This window comes from Triticum aestivum, chromosome 3A (genome assembly GCF_018294505.1).
Source record: "Triticum aestivum cultivar Chinese Spring chromosome 3A, IWGSC CS RefSeq v2.1, whole genome shotgun sequence".
NCBI classification, from domain to species: Eukaryota; Viridiplantae; Streptophyta; class Magnoliopsida; order Poales; family Poaceae; genus Triticum; species Triticum aestivum.
The window spans coordinates 539,434,489-539,453,930 of record NC_057800.1 but is presented as its reverse complement, the minus strand read 5'-3'; positions in this window follow the sequence as shown (position 1 = coordinate 539,453,930).

The following is a 19,442-nucleotide window of genomic DNA, read 5'->3' as shown; positions in this document are numbered from 1 at the left end:
TATAAGGAAATAAATAATAACTTTATTATTGCCTCTAGGGCATATTTCCTTCAGTTGCTGCCATGAGCAGATTCATCTCCAGGTCTGCTGAGCGTGCCCTTCCCTTTTTCAAAATCTTGAAAAAGGCGGGCCCAATGGAATGGACCCTAGAGGCCGAAGCAGCGCTGCAGGATTTGAAGAAATACCTCTCCTCTACACCGGTACTGGTTGCGCCCAGACCCCAAGAACCGTTGTTGCTGTACCTGGCGGCAACGAACCAAGTGGTCAGTGCCGCACTAGTGGCGCATAGGGAGGTCAACGAAGAGGCAAGGCCCCCGGCAGGGTCCAACGCTGGCGGGGCAGGGCCTACGCAACCAGACGAAGTGCTGCTGAAGAAGAAAATGATGCAGCATCCAGTTTACTTTGTCAGCTCCCTCTTGCAGGGAGCTAGGTCAAGGTACTCTGGTGTGCAGAAATTGCACTTCGGCCTCCTTATGGCCTCGAGGAAGCTGCGTCATTACTTCTAGGCACATGAGATCACCGTCGTCACCCGCCTCCCGTTGCAACGGATATTGCATAACCCAGATGAAACCGGGAGGATTGTGGAGTGGGCTGTGGAGTTGTCGAGCTTTGGTTTGAAGTTTGAAAATACTTCGACGATCTAGAGCAGAGTCTTGGCAGAGTTCATTGCCGAGTGGACCTCAACGCCAGACGAAGAGATCCAGGAGACCACCCTCCCCGGCAAGGAGGCAATTCACAACTGGATTATGTACTTTGACGGGGCTTTCTCGGTGCATGGCACCGGTGCTGGTGTGCTGCTGGTCGCACCCACCGGAGAGCACCTCAAGTATGTAATCCAGATGCACTTTCCGAGGGAGATGTCCACAAACAATACTACTGAATACGAGGGGTTGCTTGCCGGTCTCGGGATCATGGCAGACCTCGGGATCAAGAAGCTCATCATCAGGGGTAATTCGCAGCTTGTTGTAAGGCAAGTCAACAAAGATTATCAAAGCCCGTTGATGGAGGCCTACGTGGATGAGGTGAGGAAGCTGGAGGAGCGCTTTCACGGTATATAGGCGGAGCATGTTCACCGAGTGGAAAACGGCATCGCCGACTACCTGTTGAAGCACGCTGCCTTCAAACTACCTGTGGAACCAGGTACTTTTGTGCTTCGGCTGACTCAACCATCCATTGAACCATCAACAGAGCAGAGCAAGCGAAAGAAATCAGGCCCCGACAAGTACTTTCCCGTCGAGCTCCCATGAGCCGCCGGCAAGGATGTTGCCGTGGGCACTGAGCCAGTCGTGGGGCAACCGACTCCGGTGGGGCGTCAAGTCCTGGTTGTAGATACAGCTGCTCCCATGGCTGAGGAAGTGCCTTTTGTCCTTACCGTCGAGCCTTAGGCTCCGACATGGGCACAACATACCATCTGATTCCTCCAAATAGGGGAACTCCCTGAGGAGCAGGAAGAAGTGGAGAAAGTAGCTTGTCGGTCTGCCATGTATCAGTTCGTCGACGACGTCCTATACAGAAAAAGACCAAACAGTGTGAAATTGAAGTGCATTCCCCGGGAGGAAGGACTGGAGTTGTTGGCAGAGATACACGGAGGCATATGTGGCTCCCACATAGAGTCAAGGGCCCTTGCCGGCAAGGCATTCTGGCAAGGTTTCTTCTGGCCCACTGCCCTCCAGGATGCAACTGCACTAGTAACAAAGTGTGAAGCGTGTCAGTTCCATTCAAAGAAGCTCCATCAACCAGCTCAAGAGCTCCAAACAATCCCTCTCTCCTGGCCATTCTCGGTCTGGGGGCTCGACATACTGGGCCCCTTTCCTCATGCTGTCGAGGGCTTTGAGTACTTGTACATTGTAATCGACAAGTTCACAAAGTGGCGGAAGGTGGAGACAGTGAGAAAGGTGACAGCACAGCAGCCGCCAAATTCTTCAAGGGGCTAGTCTGTCGTTTTGGTGTGCCAAACAGGATCATCACCGACAACGGCACATAGTTCACGAGCCACGCCTTCATCCAGTACATCTAGGACCTCGGCAGCAAGGTCTGTTTTGCTTCTGTTGCACATCCATGAAGCAACGGCCAGGCCGAGAGGGCGAATGCTGAAGTGTTGTGAGGCCTCCGAACAAGGACTTTTGACAGGCTACACAAGTGTGGACGACGCTGGATTGATGAATTGACGGTGGTTCTTTGGTCGATCAGAATGACGCCAAATCGAGCCACCGGCCAGACACCCTTCTCCCTCGTTCACGGGGTAGAAGCAGTTCTCCCCAAGGAATTCACATATGGGTCACCTCGAGTGCTCGCTTATGATGAGATTGAGCAAGAGCAGTTGCGGCAAGATGGCGCGACGCTCCTTGAGGAAGATCGTCTTCGGGCGGCTGTACGAGCAGCGCGCTACCAGCAAGCCTTGTGCCGCTACCATAGCCGCAAGGTTCATGCCCGAAGCTTTGAGGAAGGCGACCCTGTTCTTTGGCATGTTCAGTCGGCTAAGAATTCCAACAAGTTGACGCCGAAGTGGGAAGGCCCTTACCGGGTAATACGAGTCACCAGGCCTGGCGCAGTCCGCCTGGAGATCAAAGATGGCGTTCCAGTGAGCAACTCCTGGAACATCGAACATCTTCGCAAGTTCTACCCATAAGGCGTGGTTGCCGGGCCCGCCGGCAAACCACCTTTTGTACAAGCCTTGCTAGCAAGGCATGTAACCCTTTCTACAAAGTCAGGCGCAGACCCTGAGCATAAATAAATGAAGCGCTGGCGCCCTAAGTCATAGCATGCATGCTAGGTTGAGTCTCTCCCTTGGTTAGGGTTGATAGTGCTTAGCGGTGGCTAACCCCTAGCATAGAGGTCGAGTGTGCGTCACTCTGTTCCTTTCCGTCTTCTTTGGTTCGCAGGGTACATGGACATTTCTGCTGGGCTATTGGGAGGAAAAAGAACGGGCCAGCGCTCCGGGCTCGGCAAACCAAGGTTGCCGGGGGCTGCAGACACAAGGATCTAACCGCGGCAGGCCAAGGTTGTCGGGGGCTACAACGTCAGATAAGTTCCCCCCCTCCCCCGCTCCGTGCGCCCGTATGAACCTTGAACGTATAAGGCTTCGCTCGCTCTCGTGCCATCTTGCCCCCTCCGTTCTGTGTCTGAAAGCTCTACTTTGGACCGGAACTTGGTTGTAGTGCGGTGGGAACAGGGCGAACGAAAGGCCTAATCCTACTCGGCCCCTACCTCCGCCGAAAGTGTGAGCATAGTCACGCCATAGAGCAGGAGGACGGCAAGGCCTATTGCTAGGAAACCATGCTTATCCTACGATAACAAGGACGCGTTCCTCGGTGTGGCCCTCTCCCACGCACAAACAAAACCCGGCAAACACCCTTCCTTTCATTCATACATTGCAAACAAGTACAATTCAAACGGAACGGGTACACTAGCAAGGGGATTACAAATTTTGAAATCTAACGAGTGCCGGCAGGCTTACAAACTAGAAAAGATAAGTGCCCCATGATCCCCGTTCTTGCCCCTTTCCCCCCAGGTGGGGCAGGTGAAGGCAAAAAGGAAGGGACGGGGAACGTGCCGTTGGAGAGCTTGACAAGGAAGGCCCTCGGCAGAGCGCACGGCGGAGGGAAAGGCGACGCGGTCAGTTGGGGACGGGGTCGACGTGCCCTCGCTCGACGCTCTCGTCGTCACTGTCGCTGTCCTCCTCATCACTCCCGCTTGAAGAGGAGTCTTCATCGTCGGAGGAGCTCTCCACGCAGCACTTCAGGCGAGTTCCAGAGTCTCCAAAGACCTTGACGAAGAGCAGGCCGTTCTCCATTAATTTGAAATAGAGAACGAGCCCCGCCATCAGTGTGCCTAATTAGATCATATGGCAATCCCTCAATGTGCGGCAAAAGTCACTCCAAAGTTCCTATCACGGAGAACATAAGATGAAATTGCTTGTAGGGTACGAAACCACCTCAGAGTTATTCTTTCTGATCAATCCATTGAGCTATTCCTATAAGTGTCACAAATAGCCCTAGAGTTCATAGTAAAATAACACCGTATGACACATATCAATCAACCCTAATGTCACCTAGATACTCCAATGTCACCACAAGTATCCGTGAGTCAATTATACGATATGCATCAAACAACTTTAGATTCATAATATTCAATCCAACACAAAGAACCTCAAAGAGTGCCCCTAGATTCCTACCGGAGAAACAAGGACGAAAATGTGCATCAACCCCTATGCATAGATTACCCAATGTCAACTCGGGAATCCGCGAGTTGAGTGCCAAAACATACATCAAGTGAATCAATAGAACACCCCATTGTCATCACGGGTATCCCACGCAAGACATACATCAAAGTGTTCTAAAATCCATGATACGTCTCCAGGGTATCTATAATTTTTGATTGCTCATGCTATATTATCTACTATTTTGGACATTATTGGGCTTTATTATCCACTTTTATATTATTTTTGGGACTAACCTATTAACCGGAAGCCCAACCCAGAATTGTTGTTTTTTTGCATGTTTTAGGGTTTCGAAGAAAAGGAATATCAAACGGAGTCCAAACGGAATGAAACCTTCGGGAACGTGATTTTCTCACTGAATACAACTCAGGAGACTTGGACCCTACGTCAAGCCAACTAACAGGAGGCCACGAGGTAGGGGGCGCGCCTGCCCCCCCCCCCCCAGGCGCGCCCTCCACCCTCGTGGGCCCCCTGTTGCTCCACTGACGTAATTCTTCCTCCTATATATACCCACGTACCCCCAAACGATCAGATACGGAGCCAAAACCTTAATTCCTCCATCGTAACTTTCTGTATCCATGAGATCCCATCTTAGGGCCTGTTCCGGAGCTCCGCCGGAGGGGGCATCGATCACGGAGGGCTTCTACATCAACACCATAGCCTCTCCGATGAAGTGTGAGTAGTTTACTTCAGACCTACGGGTCCATAGTTAGTAGCTAGATGGCTTCTTCTCTCTTTTTGGATCTCAATACAATGTTCTCCCCCTCTCTTGTGGAGATCTATTCGATGTAATCTTCTTTTTGCGGTGTGTTTGTTGAGACCGATGAATTGTGGGTTTATGATCAAGTCTATCTATGAATAATATTTGAATCTTCTCTGAATTCTTTTATGTATGATTGGTTATCTTTGCAAGTCTCTTTGAATTATCAGTTTGGTTTGGCCTACTAGATTGATCTTTCTTGCAATGGGAGAAGTGCCTAGCTTTGGGTTCAATCTTGCGGTGTCCTTTCCCGGTGACAGTAAGGGCAGCAAGGCACGTATTGTATTGTTGCCATCGAGGATAACAAGATGGGGTTTCTTCATATTGCATGAGTCTATCCCTCTACATCATGTCATCTTGCTTAAGGCGTTACTCTGTTTTTAACTTAATACTCTAGATGCATGTTGGATAGCGGTCGATGAGTGGAGTAATAGTAGTAGATGCAGGCAGGAGTCGGTCTACTTGTCTCGGACGTGATGCCTATATACATGATCATACCTAGATATTCTCATAACTATGCTCAATTCTGTCAATTGCTCAACAGTAATTTGTTCACCCACCGTAGAATACTTATGCTCTCGAGAGAATCCACTAGTGAAACCTATGGCCCCCGGGTCTATCTTTATCATATCAATCTCCTACTACTTAGTTATTTACTTTGCCTTTATTTTACTTTGCATCTTTATCATAAAAATACCAAAATATTATCTTTATCATATCTATCAGATCTCACTCTCGTAAGTGCCCCTATAGGGATTGACAACCCCTATTTGCGTTGGTTGCGAGGATTTATTTGTTTGTGCAGGTACGAGGGACTTGCGTGTAGCCTCCTACTGGATTGATACCTTGGTTCTCAAAAACCGAGGGAAATACTTACGCTACTTTGCTGCATCATCCCTTCCTCTTCGGGGAAAACCAACACAGTGCTAAAAGAGGTAGCAAGAAGGATTTCTGGCTCCGTTATGGGGAGGTCTACGCAAAAGTCAATATACCAAGTACCCATCACAAACCCTTATCTCCCGCATTACATTATTTGCCATTTGCCTCTCGTTTTCCTCTCCCCCCAATTCACCCTTGCCGTTTTATTCGCCCTCTCTCTCTCTATCCTCCCTCTCTATTTGCCATTTTTATCCGCTTGCTTTTTGTTTGCTTGTGTGTTAGTTTGCTTGCTTCCTGTTATGGCTAGTCCCTTATCTTCTCCGTTGTCTCCCGAGAATGAAATTCTAAATTTTTAGCAAAGGGAGGGTGAAAATCTAAAAGATGCTTCGTATAGAATTTGCAATGCTCAAAATAAATCTGCTAGGAAGCAATCTACTACCGTTCTCCTTCGCAATTTTTATGTGGGCATTACTCCTTGGCACTGTTATGTTCTTGATACTATTACTGGAGGGAATTTTTTGGGTAGCCATACTTTTGATTCTTGTAATGCTATGTTAGATTTATTTGGCTCCCCCCTCTTTTGGTTAATGGAACTATATTAACTTTGGAGCATGTAATGCAAAGGCTTGAAATTATTGAAAATAAGGTTGCTACCGTAGAGTTAATTGAAAATTTGGATAAAAAGATCCACAGCCAAATCTCTCAATATGGATCTAAAGTAGGAGTTACTTTGAAAGATATTAAAGAAAAGGAACCCATAGTTAATGAGAAAATAAATCACGATTCCGTTAGGATCGATAAACTTGAGAATATTATTACCAACTTGGGAACCACTTTTTCTTCCGTAAAGAATACTCCAAGTCCTTCCACTAAAGTTGCCAAGCTTATGTACATTCCTAAAAATAAGGGTGAATCATCTAGTAAGGAAAATGCGGATCTCAAATCTATAAGTGGTCATCCCAATCTTTTTGCTATCATTAAGGAACCATTTGTTACAAATGAATTTTTCAATCTTGTGCCTAAAAGTTTGAAAATTAATAAAAAAGAAAGAAATTCCTAAAGATGGTAGATGCCTCATTGAAGAATTGCCTACCAAAGATGGCAATACCTAGATCTATTCTTGCTTGTTATGCCTAGCTAGGGGCGTTAAACGATAGCGCTTGTTGGGAGGCAACCCAATTTTATTTTTATTCCTTGCTTTTTTCTCCTGCTTAGTAATAAATAAATTATTTAGATTCTGTTTTGGTTGTGTTTTTTTGTGTTTAATTAGTGTTTGTGCCAAGTAGAACCGTTGGGAAGACTTGGGGAAAGTCTTGTTGAACTTGCTGTAAAAAACAGAAACTTTAGCGCTCACAAGAACTGCTGTAATTTTTATTTGGAAAGTGATATTTAGTTAATTATTTTTTCAGAGGATTAATATATAAATTCCTCACGTCCATAAATTTATTTTAGAATTTTTGGGGTGCCAGATCTTGCGCTAGCTACAGATTACTACAGACTATTCTGTTTCTGAAAGATTCTGTTTTTCGTGTGTTGTTTGCTTATTTTGATGAATCTATGGCTAGTAAATTAGCTTACAAACCATAGAGAAGTTGGAATACAGTAGGTATAACACCCATATAAATAAAGAATGAGTTCATCACAGTACCTTGAAGTGTTCTTTTGTTTTCTTTCACTAACGGAGCTCACGAGATTTTCTACTTTAAGTTTTGTGTTGTGAAGTTTTCAAGTTTTGGGTAAAGATTTGATGGATTATGAAACAAGGAGGGGTAAGAGCCTAAGCTTGGGGATGCCCATGGCACCCCCAAGATAATCTAAGGACACCTAAAAGCCAAAGCTTGGGGATGCCCCGGAAGGCATCCCCTCTTTCGTCTACTTCTATCGGTAACTTTACTTGGAGCTATATTTTTATTCGCCACATGATATGTGTTTTGCTTGGAGCGTCTTGTATTATTTGAGTCTTTATTTAGTTTACCACAATCATCCTTGCTGTACACACCTTTTGAGAGAGCCATATATGATTTCGAATTTGTTAGAATACTCTATGTGCTTCGCTTATATCTTTTGAGTTATATAATTTTGCTCTAGTGCTTCACTTATATCTTTTAGAGCACGGTGGTGGATTTGTTTTATAGAAATTATTGATCTCTCATGCTTCACTTAGATTATTTTGAGAGTCTTAAATAGCATGGTAATTTGCTTAAAATCCTAATGTGCTTGGTATGCAAGATTAATAATAAAAATTCTCTTATGAGTGTGTTGAATACTATGATAAGTTTGATACTTGATAATTGTTTTGAGACATGGAGATGGTGATATTAAAGTCATGCTAGTTGAGTTGTTGTGAATTTGAGAAATACTTGTGTTGAAGCTTGTGATTCCCGTAGCATGCACGTATGGTGAACCGTTATATGATGAAGTCGGAGCATGATTTTTTTATTGATTGTCTTCCTTATGAGTGGCGGTCGGGGACGAGAGATGGTCTTTTCCTACCAATCTATCCCCCTAGGAGAATGCGCGTAATACTTTGTTTCGATAACTAATAGATTTTTGCAATAAGTATGTGAGTTCTTTATGACTAATGTTGAGTCCATGGATTATACGGACTCTCACCCTTCCACCTTTGCTAGCCTCTCTAATACCGCGCACCTTTCACCGGTATCATAGACCTACCATATACCTTCTCAAAACAGACACCATACCTACCTATTATGGCATTTCCATAGCCATTCTGAGATATATTGCCATGCAACTTTCCACCGTTCTGTTTATGACACACTCCATCATTGTCATATTGCTTAGCATGATCATGTAGTTGACATCGTATTCGTGGCAAAGCCACCGTTCATAATTCTTTCATACTTGTCACTCATGCATCATTGCATATCCCGGTACACCGCCGGAGTCATTCATATAGAGTCATATCTTGTTCTAAGTATCGAGTTGTAATTATTGAGTTGTAAGAAAAATAAAAGTGTGATGATCATCATTATTAGAGCATTGTCCCAAGTGAGGAAAGGATGATGGAGACTATGACTCCCCCACAAGTCGGGATGAGACTCTGGAAGAAAAATAAAAAAAGAGAAAGAAAAGAGTCCATAAAAAAGGAGAAAAGGCCCAAATCAAAAAAAATGAGAGAAAAAGAGAGAAGGGACAATGTTACTATCCTTTTACCACACTTGTGCTTCAAAGTAGCACCATGATCTTCATAGTAGAGAGTCTCTCATGTTATGACTTTCATATACTAGTGGGAATTTTCATTATAGAACTTGGCTTGTATATTCCAATGATGGGCTTCCTCAAAATTGCCCTAGGTCTTCATGAGAAAGCAAGTTGGATGCACACCCACTTAGTTTCTTTTTGAGCTTTCATATACTTATAGCTCTAGTGCATCCGTTGCATGGCAATCCCTACTCACTCACATTGATATCTATTGATGGGCATCTCCACAGCCCGTTGATACACCTAGTTGATGTGATACTATCTTCCCCTTTTTGTCTTCTCCACAACCACCACTCTATTCCACCTATAGTGCTATATCCATGGCTCACGCTCATGTATTGCGTGAAGATTGAAAAAGTTTTGAGAATGTCAAAAGTATGAAACAATTGCTTGGCTTATCATCGGGGTTGTGCATGATTTAAATATTTTGTGTGGTGAAGATAGAGCATAGCCAGACTATATGATTTTGTAGCGATAACTTTCGTTAGCCATGTTATTTTGAGAAGACATAATTGCTTTGTTAGTATGCTTGAAGTATTATTATTTTCTATGTCAATATGAACTTTTGTCTTGAATCTTTCAGATCTGAATATTCATACCACAATTAAGAAGAATTACATTAAAGTTATGCCAAGTAGCACTCCGCATCAAAAAGTTTTTATCATTTACCTACTCAAGGACGAGCAGGAATTAAGCTTGGGGATGCTTGATACGTCTCCAACGTATCTATCATTTTTGATTGCTCCATGCTATATTATCTACTGTTTTGGACATTATTGGGCTTTATTATCCACTTTTATATTATTTTTGGGACTAACCTATTAACCGGGAGCCCAGTCCCAGAATTGCTGTTTTTTTGCCTGTTTTAGGGTTTCGAAGAAAATGGAGTCCAAACGGAATGAAACCTTCGGGAACGTGATTTTCTCCGAATACAACTCAGGAGACTTGGACCCTACGTCAAGCCAACTAATAGGAGGCCACAAGGTAGGGGGCGCGCCTGCCCCCCAGGCGCGCCCTCCTCCCTTGTGGGCCCCCTGTTGCTCCACCGACGTACTTCTTCCTCCTATATATACCCACGTACCCCCAAACGATCAGATACGGAGCCAAAACCCTAATTCCACCGCTGTAACTTTCTGTATCCATGAGATCCCATCTTGGGGCCTGTTTCGGAGCTCCGTCGGAGGGGGCATCGATCACGGAGGGCTTCTACATCAACACCATAGCCTCTCCGATGAAGTGTGAGTAGTTTACTTCAGACCTACGGGTCCATAGTTAGTATCTACATGGCTTCTTATCTCTTTTTGGATCTCAATACAATGTTCTCCCCCTCTCTTGTGGAGATCTATTCGATGTAATCTTCTTTTTGTGGTGTGTTTGTTGAGACCAATGAATTGTGGGTTTATGATCAAGTCTATGTACGAATAATATTTGAATCTTCTCTGAATTCTTTTATGTATGATTGGTTATCTTTGCAAGTCTCTTCAAATTATCAGTTTGGTTTGGCCTACTAGATTGATCTTTCTTGCAATGGGAGAAGTGCCTAGCTTTGGGTTCAATCTTGCGGTGTCCTTTCCCGGTAACAGTAAGGGCAGCAAGGCACGTATTGTATTGTTGCCATAGAGGATAACAAGATGGGGTTTTATTCATATTGCATGAGTCTATCCCTCTACATCACGTCATCTTGCTTAAGGCATTACTCTGTTTTTAACTTAATACTCTAGATGCATGCTGGATAGCGGTCGATGAGTGGAGTAATAGTAGTAGATGCAGGCAGGAGTCGGTCTACTTGTCTCGGACATGATGCCTATATACATGATCATACCTAGATATTCTCATAACTATGCTCAATTCTGTCAATTGCTCAACAGTAATTTGTTCACCCACCGTAGAATACTTATGCTCTCGAGAGAAGCCACTAGTGAAACCTATGGCCCCCGGGTCTATCTTTATCATATCAATCTCCTACTACTTAGTTATTTACTTTGCCTTTATTTTACTTTGCATCTTTATCATAAAAATACCAAAAATATGATCTTTATCATATATATATTAGATCTCACTCTCGTAAGTGGCCCTATAGGGATTGACAACCCCTATTTGTGTTGGTTGCGTGGATTTATTTGTTTGTGCAGGTACGAGGGACTTGCGTGTAGCCTCCTATTGCATTGATACCTTGGTTCTCAAAAACTGAGGGAAATACTTACGCTACTTTGCTGCATCATCCCTTCCTCTTCGGGGAAAACCAACGCAGTGCTAAAAGAGGTAGCAATCCATAATAGTATTCAATCCGATAATAATGAAACCTCAAAGGTAAAACTCAATTCATCACAAGAAGGTAGAGGGAAGAAACACCATATGATCCAACTATAATAACAAAGCTCGTGGTACATCAAGATCGTGCCATATCAAGAACATGAGAGAGAGAGATCAAACACATAGCTACTGGTATATCCCCTCAGCCCCGAGGGTGAACTACTCCCTCCTCGTCATGCAGAGCGCTGGGATGATGAAGATGGACTCTAGTGATGGTTTCCCCCTCCGATAGGGTGCCAGAACGGGGTCTTGATTGGTTTTTCGTGGCTACACATGCTTGCAGCGGCGGAACTCCCGGTCTAGGTTTCTTTCTGGGGGTTTCTGGATTTATAGGTATTTTTGTGTCGGTTTCACGTCGGGGGGTCCATGAGTCAGCGACAAGGCAGGGGGCGCACCCTAGGGGGGTGGGCATGCCCTCCACCCTTGTCATTGACTTGGGACTCTTCTTGCCCAACTCTTGTGCTTCGGGGGCTTCTTCTGGTCCATCAAAAAATCACCATAAATTTTCAGCTCGTTTGGACCCCGTCTGATATTTCTTTTCTGCAAAACTAAAAAACAAGGAAAAATAGAAACTAGCACTGGGCTCTAGGTTAATAGGTTAGTCCCAAAAATAATATAAAATAGCATATAAATGCATATAAAACATCCAAGATGGATAATATAATAGCATGGAACAATAAAAAATTATAGATACGTTGGAGACGTATCATTGTGGCACATCTTACTAAATTTAATGATATAGCCACCCTATTTGCTCATGAGGAAAACATTCGCTATTACTATATTCTTAAGTTGTTTCATTTCTCAATAAAGGGTGATGCTAAGATATGGTTTAATTCTCTTGCTCCTGGTTGTGTGCGTAGTCCCCAGGATATGATATATAACTTCTCTGGAAAATATTTTCCTCCTCATAAGAAACAAGTTGCTTTACAGGAAATATTTAACTTTGTGCAAATTGAAGAAGAGAGTCTCCCACAAGCTTGGGGGAGGCTTCTCCAATTACTTAATGCTTTGCCTGATCATCCTCTCAAGAAAAATGAAATACTTGATATCTTTAATAATGGACTAACCGAGGGACCACCTAGATTGTTATGCTGGTTGTGTTTTCAGGGAACAAACTGTTGAGCAAGCTGAGAAACTATTGAATAATATATTGAGCAATGATAATGATTGTAATCTTCCCGAACCACCTCCTAAGCCAACTCTGAAGAAAAGATGTATTCTATTTCTCAATCCTGCAGATATGCAAGAGGCAAAGAAATCTATGAAAGAAAAATGTATTAGAGCTGAAGATGTTAGGAATTTACCGCCTATTGAAGAGATACATGGTCTTAATATTCCGACACAGTTAGTAGAGGTAAATTCTCTCTATAGATTTGATGAAGGTGATATTCCTTATAATAAGTCTGCTAGTTAATGCTTGGATGAGTTTGATAATTTTATTATTAAACAAGAAAATTTCAATGCTTATGTTATTAGACAATTGAAATGTAATGCTTATATGCTTGAACGCTTGGGTGATTATATATGTAGAACTATTAATGATCTTAAGCTTATTAGTAAACATGCTTCTATGGTAAAAACTCAAGTAGAACAAATACTTAAGGCACAAGATGATTTTCTCAATGAGATGAATAGTAAGAACAATGATCTTTCTATTAGAGTTATGACTAGAGGTGGTAAAATGACTCAGGAACCTTTGTATCCTGAAGGTCATCCTAACAGAACCGAGCAAGATTCTCAGAGAGTTAATACTGATGCACCTAGTCCTTCTAATAAAAAGAAAAGGAAAACTGATAGGACTTTGCATGTTTCTAGTGAACCTGTTATAGACACACCTGAGAATCCTAATGATATTTCTATTTTTGATGCTGAGACACAACCTGGTAATGAACATGAACCTAGTGCTAATGTTAATGATGATGTTCATGTTGATGCTCAACATAGTAATGATAATGATGTCGAGGTAGAACCTGATGTTGATATTGATAACCCACAATCTAAGAATCAATGTTATGATAAGACAGACTTCGTTGCTAGGAAGCATGGTAAATAAAGAGAACCATGGGTTCAGAAACCCATGCCCTTTCCTCCTAAACCATCCAAGAAAAAGTATGAAGAGGATTCTGAGCACTTTGTTGAAATGCTTAGACCTGTCTTTTTGCATATGCGTTTAACTGATATTCTGAAAATGTCTCCTTATGCTAAGTATATGAAAGATATTGTTACAAATAAAAGAAAGATACTTGAAGCTGAAATTTCCACCATGCTTTCTAATTATACTTTTAAGGGTGGAATACCAAAGGAACTTGGAGATCCAGGAATACCAACTATACCATGCTCCATTAAAAGAAACTATGTTAAAACTGCTTTATGTGATCTTGGAGCCGGTGTTAGTGTTATGCCATTCTCTTTATATCGTAGACTTGAATTGAATAAGTTGACCCCTACTAAAATCTCTTTGTAAATGGCCGATAAATCAACTGCTATACCCATCAGTATTTGTGAAGATGTGCCTATTGTGGTTGCAAATGTTACTATTTTAACTGATGGTTATTATTGATATTCCCGAGGATGAAATTATGTCGATCATCCTTGGTAGACCCTTTTTGAATACCACTGGGACTGTTATTGATTGCAACAGAGGCAATGCCACTTTTCATGTTAATGGTAATGAGCATACAGTACACTTTCCGAAGAAACAACCTCAAGTGAATAGCATCAATTCTATCGGTAAAATTTCAACTATTGCTATTGGAGGTTTTGAATTCCCTCTTGCTACTATCTAAAATAAATATGATATTCTTATTGTTGGGGACATACATATCCCCGTTGAGGTAACCTAGTGTTATTCGAAAATTCTCTGGTTTCATGTCATTCGGAAGAAGTTTGTTAATAAGACTTGATCAACCTTGTTAATGGATTCCTTCTAATGGGCATGAGATGGATGATTTTAGAAAGCACAACTTTCTGTACCCACTTTTTACTTTTTTTATTTAGAATAAATTAAACAAAAATAGTATTATTTGTCTGTTTTTTGAATTATCCATGCAATAAAAAAATGTCCCAAAAATAAACATTCTCAAAATGCCCTGAAAATTTAGTATGATTTTTATGGAATATTTGAGAATTTCTAGCACTGAGAACACGCCAGGGAGATGCACCAATGGACCACAAGGGTGGAGGGCGTGCCCCCTGCCTTGTGGATCCCATATGGGGCCCCTCACTTATTCCAGCACCCATTCACTTCGTCTTCCTCCAGAAAAAATCATCATGTTGCTCAAACCCATGTTCTTGCTCATTTTGCTGCCATTTTCGATCTCCTTGTGCAAAGATCCATTTGCAAAACTGTTTTGGGGGATTGTTCTTTGGTATGTGACTCCTCCAATGGTCCAATTAGTTTTTGTTCTAGTGCTTTATATATTGCAAATTTTTGCTGCTGTGGTGACCTTGTTCTTGAGCTTGAATGTCAAATTTATATGGTCCAATGTAGTTTTGATGCATGATATAGCCTCTAGACACTTGTAGTAGTAGTTGTTATCAATCTTGTTGAGTTTGGTTCACTTTTATTTTGAGTCACTAAAAATTTCAGAAATTTTCCAGAGGAAGAAAAATGTTTAGGAAGATATACCAAGGTGGTTCCTCGAGCAAGAAAGCCCCAAGGCTCGCAATATGTGAGCCGGATCTCGATCCACCAAGGGAAGGTCGAGTATGGCCTTGTGAATGGTCGTTGGATGAATGCATGGTTCATGCTGGTTTCAAGGAGGAAATTTGATGCATACGTACAAAATGCTGGCCTTGAGGACTTCGTGTCAGATAAGTGCCGGTAGTACTATCACCTCACTGATTCATTTGTGCGAAGATTTAAGTTTAAATCCCAGCGTAATACTCATTCTGTCATGTTTGATCTTTTTCATAGATCATATACCATGGACCTAGAAGATTTTAATGAAGCGTGCAAAATTCCCCAGGGGGGTATCTTTAGTGAACCTCATAAGAGTGAGTATAATGATTTCCTTGCTAGCATCACTGTGGGAGAAACTAGAAATATTACACAAGATACCATGGGGAGCATTCACTTTCCTGCTATACATTATTTTGCTCTCTTTATAGGTAGATGCTTTAATGGTAAGCATGAGCATAGCCACCTTTGCGTTCCAGATCTTAGTATCCTCAAGTGTGCGGTGTTGGGTGATAAACGATATAACTTGAGGGCTATTATTGCGAGGAGGTTACATCTTAATGCTAAAGATGGAGATTTCTTTGGTGGAATTTATGCCACCTGTTTAGATAATTATCTTGGGGTGCCCATAAAGGGGAATGATTTGAATTACCACCTGCTTTCCTTGATTATAATGCTTTGGTACGCTACCAATTTCTTGTGAGGAACGAACAGTCCCTCCTGTACCGACTAATCTTTTGACCTGCAGCGTGTTGTCCATATTACCCTTCCTGCTCCTGCCTTCTTTAACTTTCAGGTAAAAGGGAGTTAATTTATAACTAGAGAGGAGGCGAACGAGTACGAGAGAGAGGCAGAGGCCGCTTTCCTCCATGCTGCAACCCTTCAGGCAGTAGCTGTTGCGTCCTAGTACAACCCTGACTATAACTTTGGATATCCTCTAGGCCAGCCATGGGCATAGACCAACTTAGGCCAAAATCCTAAGCTTGGGGGAGTACATATTGCTCACCGACATTACATTCATGTTCAGACACTCATATCTGTTGTCGGTGTTCATACTTTTTCATTGTATCATCCATGCTAGTTTATTTTCTTTTTCTTTCTTTCTTCTTGAGTGTTTGAAAAACTTTGAGAAAATCCAAAATAACTTGTAGTTTCTTTTTAGTTTTCCTTTCCATGTTTATTTAGTAGTAGTATTAAAAGAAAACCCAAAAGGATTTCTCGTTCTTCTTTTGCTTGTTGGGAGCTTTCCCGTGTAAATAGTTTTCCTCGTTCTTGTTTTACTTTCTTCAGAAAAATGAAAACTCAAAAAAAATATTTTAGTGTGTTTCTTTGAAATTCTTTTTTCCTTTCTTTGGGTCGAGAGGAGAATACCACGATGAAAATGTTGAGTGGCTCTCATATGCATTATTATTGATCTAACAAGAGGGCCCATATTACCTTGTCTTCTCCTCTGAATAAATGTTTGCGGATTCCATCTTAGTCCAATGCACGTGCGCTATTATTATTATCCACATCATTTGGTCATGCAAGTGAAAGGCAATAATGACGATATATGATGAAATGATTGAGATGAGGAAAAGCTGGTATGAACTCGACCTATCTTGTTTTTGTAAATATGATTAGTTCATCGTTCTTGATTCAGCCCATTATGAATGAAACATGTTTGCAATGACAATTAGAGATAATAGTTACTCATGCCATGCTTAATTAGCTAGGAGTTTATAATGGTTTACCTTGCGTGCCAACATGCTTTTCAAATGGTTGTGATGTGCTATGATAGGATGGTATCCTCCTTTGAATGATTTAAGTGGCTTTACTTGGCACATGTTCACGCATGTAGTTGAAACAAAATCAACATAGCCTTCACGATATTTATGTTCATGGTGATTTATATCCTACTCATGCTTGCACTAAATGTTGGTTAATCTCAATGCATGTTTATGACTGTTGTCGCTCTCTAGTTGGTCGCTCCTCAATCTTTTGCTAGCCTTCACTTGTACTAAGCGGAAATACTGCTTGTGCATCCACTTCCATAAACCCAAAGTTGTTCCATATGAGTCCACCATACCTACCTATATGCGGTAGTTACCTATCGTTTCAAGTAAATTTGCATCTGCCAAACTCTAAACCTTCAAATAATAATATGTTTTGTATGCCCAAATCGCTCATGTAGCGACTGGGGCTGTTAGTATCTTCCATGCTAGGTGGGTTATTCTCACGGTGATTGTTGATTCACTTGTCATTCACGAGAAAGTGGCTGGTAATCGGGATGCCCAGTTCCATGCTCGAAATCAAATCAAAATATAATTTCAAACAAAACTCCCTCGGGACTGTTGTTGGTATGGACGGTACCCGTTGTTTCGGACCAGCCATGGAGTGTGCTTGTTGGTGGAGGGGGAGTAAAAACTTTACCATTCTGGTTGGGAACCGCCTATAATGTATCTAGTATGGAAGATACCGAGATCTCTTGCTTGTTATGTTGACAATGAAATCATACCTCTCAAAATTATATTCATCTCTGTTTCAAAAGCTCGAGCTCTGGCACCTCTGCAAATCCCTGCTTCCCTCTACGAAGGGCCTATCTATTTACTTTTATTGCCAAGTCATCATCCTCTTATAAAAAGCACCAGTTAGAGAGCACCACCGTCATTTCTATGCTTTGTTATTAATTGATATTGAGTATGATTGTGACTGGATCTCTTTTATCATGAATTACAATTTCTAGTCAGTCCTTGATCTTCAAGGGTGCTCCGCATTTATGTTTTGCGGTCTCAGAAAGGGCTAGCAAGATACCATTTTGTTATATTATATCATGATTGTTTTGAAAAAGTGTTGTCATCCGAGATACATTATTATTGCTCGCTAGTTCATTATGCCATTGATATGAGTAAATGTGAGACCTAAATGTTATTTTGAATATGGTTAGTTCAAATCTTTGCTGAAAACCTGAATGTTGGCTTTACATATTTGCAACAACAAGATCAAACAGAGTTTGTAAAAGTTTTTGTTTATCACTTTCAGTTTGTCAACTGAATTTCTTGAGGACAAGCAATGGGTTAAGCTTGGGGGAGTTGATACGTCTCCGTCGTATCTACTTTTCCAAACTCTTTTGTCCTTGTTTTGGACTCTGATTTGCATTATTTGAATGGAACTAACACAGACTCATGTTATTTTCAGCAGAATTGCCTTGGTTTTTTGTGTGTAGAAATAAAAGTTCTCGGAATGACCTAAAAATTCACAGAGAATATTTTTGGAATTAATAAAAAATATTGGCAAAAGAATCAACCGGAGGGGACCCACCATCTATCCACAAGGGTGGGGGCGCCCCCCTAGGGCGTGCCCCCTGCCTTGTGGGTCCCCTGGACCTCCACAGACCTCAACTCCAACTCTATATATTCACGTTTTGGGAGAAAAAATCGAAGAGAAGGATTCATTGCATTTTACGATACAGAGCCGCCGTCACCCCTGTTCTTCATCGGGAGGACAGATCTGGGGTCCGTTCAGGGCTCCGGAGAGGGGAAATCGTCACCATCATCATCACCAACCTTCCTCCATCACCAATTTCATGATGCTCGCCACTATGCATGAGTAATTCCATCGTAGGCTTGCTGGACGGTGATGGGTTGGATGAGATTTATTTTCACAGCCCTAGAAATCTTTTTGTAATTAGTGGCATTGCATCCATGCATCATTTTCATTTTCAATTAATCTTGAAATGGGGATGCTTAAACCCTAGCACCAAATGAATTCAACTAGGGTCAAAATAAAATCTTTTTCATTGAACTCAAAATGCCCTCTAAAAATGTTCAACATTTCTGGTTTGAGGTGGAAGCATCTACCAAAAAAATGGTTTACATTTTTGTAGGACATCTTTGGGCTTTGAATCAATTCAAACATATTTGATTTGGAGCTATTTAAATGCTATATATATTTTAAGTGCTCCAAAAATGCTGGAAGTTGTTATGGGTCATTAGAATAACTCAGACAGCACCCCTAATTATTTCCAGAATTTTATTAAATGGTTTAGTATTTTACTAAACCAAAACAGAATAAAAGAAATAGAAAAGCAGAATCAGCAGAGAGAGAGAGAGAACAGCACCTGGGCCTCTTACCTGGCACCCACCAAAGCCCACCTGGGTGGCCCAGCTGGCCATCCCAGCCCACTAGCCTCCCCCCATGTCATCTTCCTCGCGACAGAAGGACGTCGGGCATGTGCCCCGTGCGCGCGGCCACGCGCTCCGGCCACCTCCTGCTTGTCGCTCCCCCTCGACGCCTGGACGCCTCTGGGAGACACCACGACACCCCCCCGGACCTCTCTCACTCTCCCCCTGCTCCCCCCTCCTCTGGTCCCTCTCCACCTCGCACCC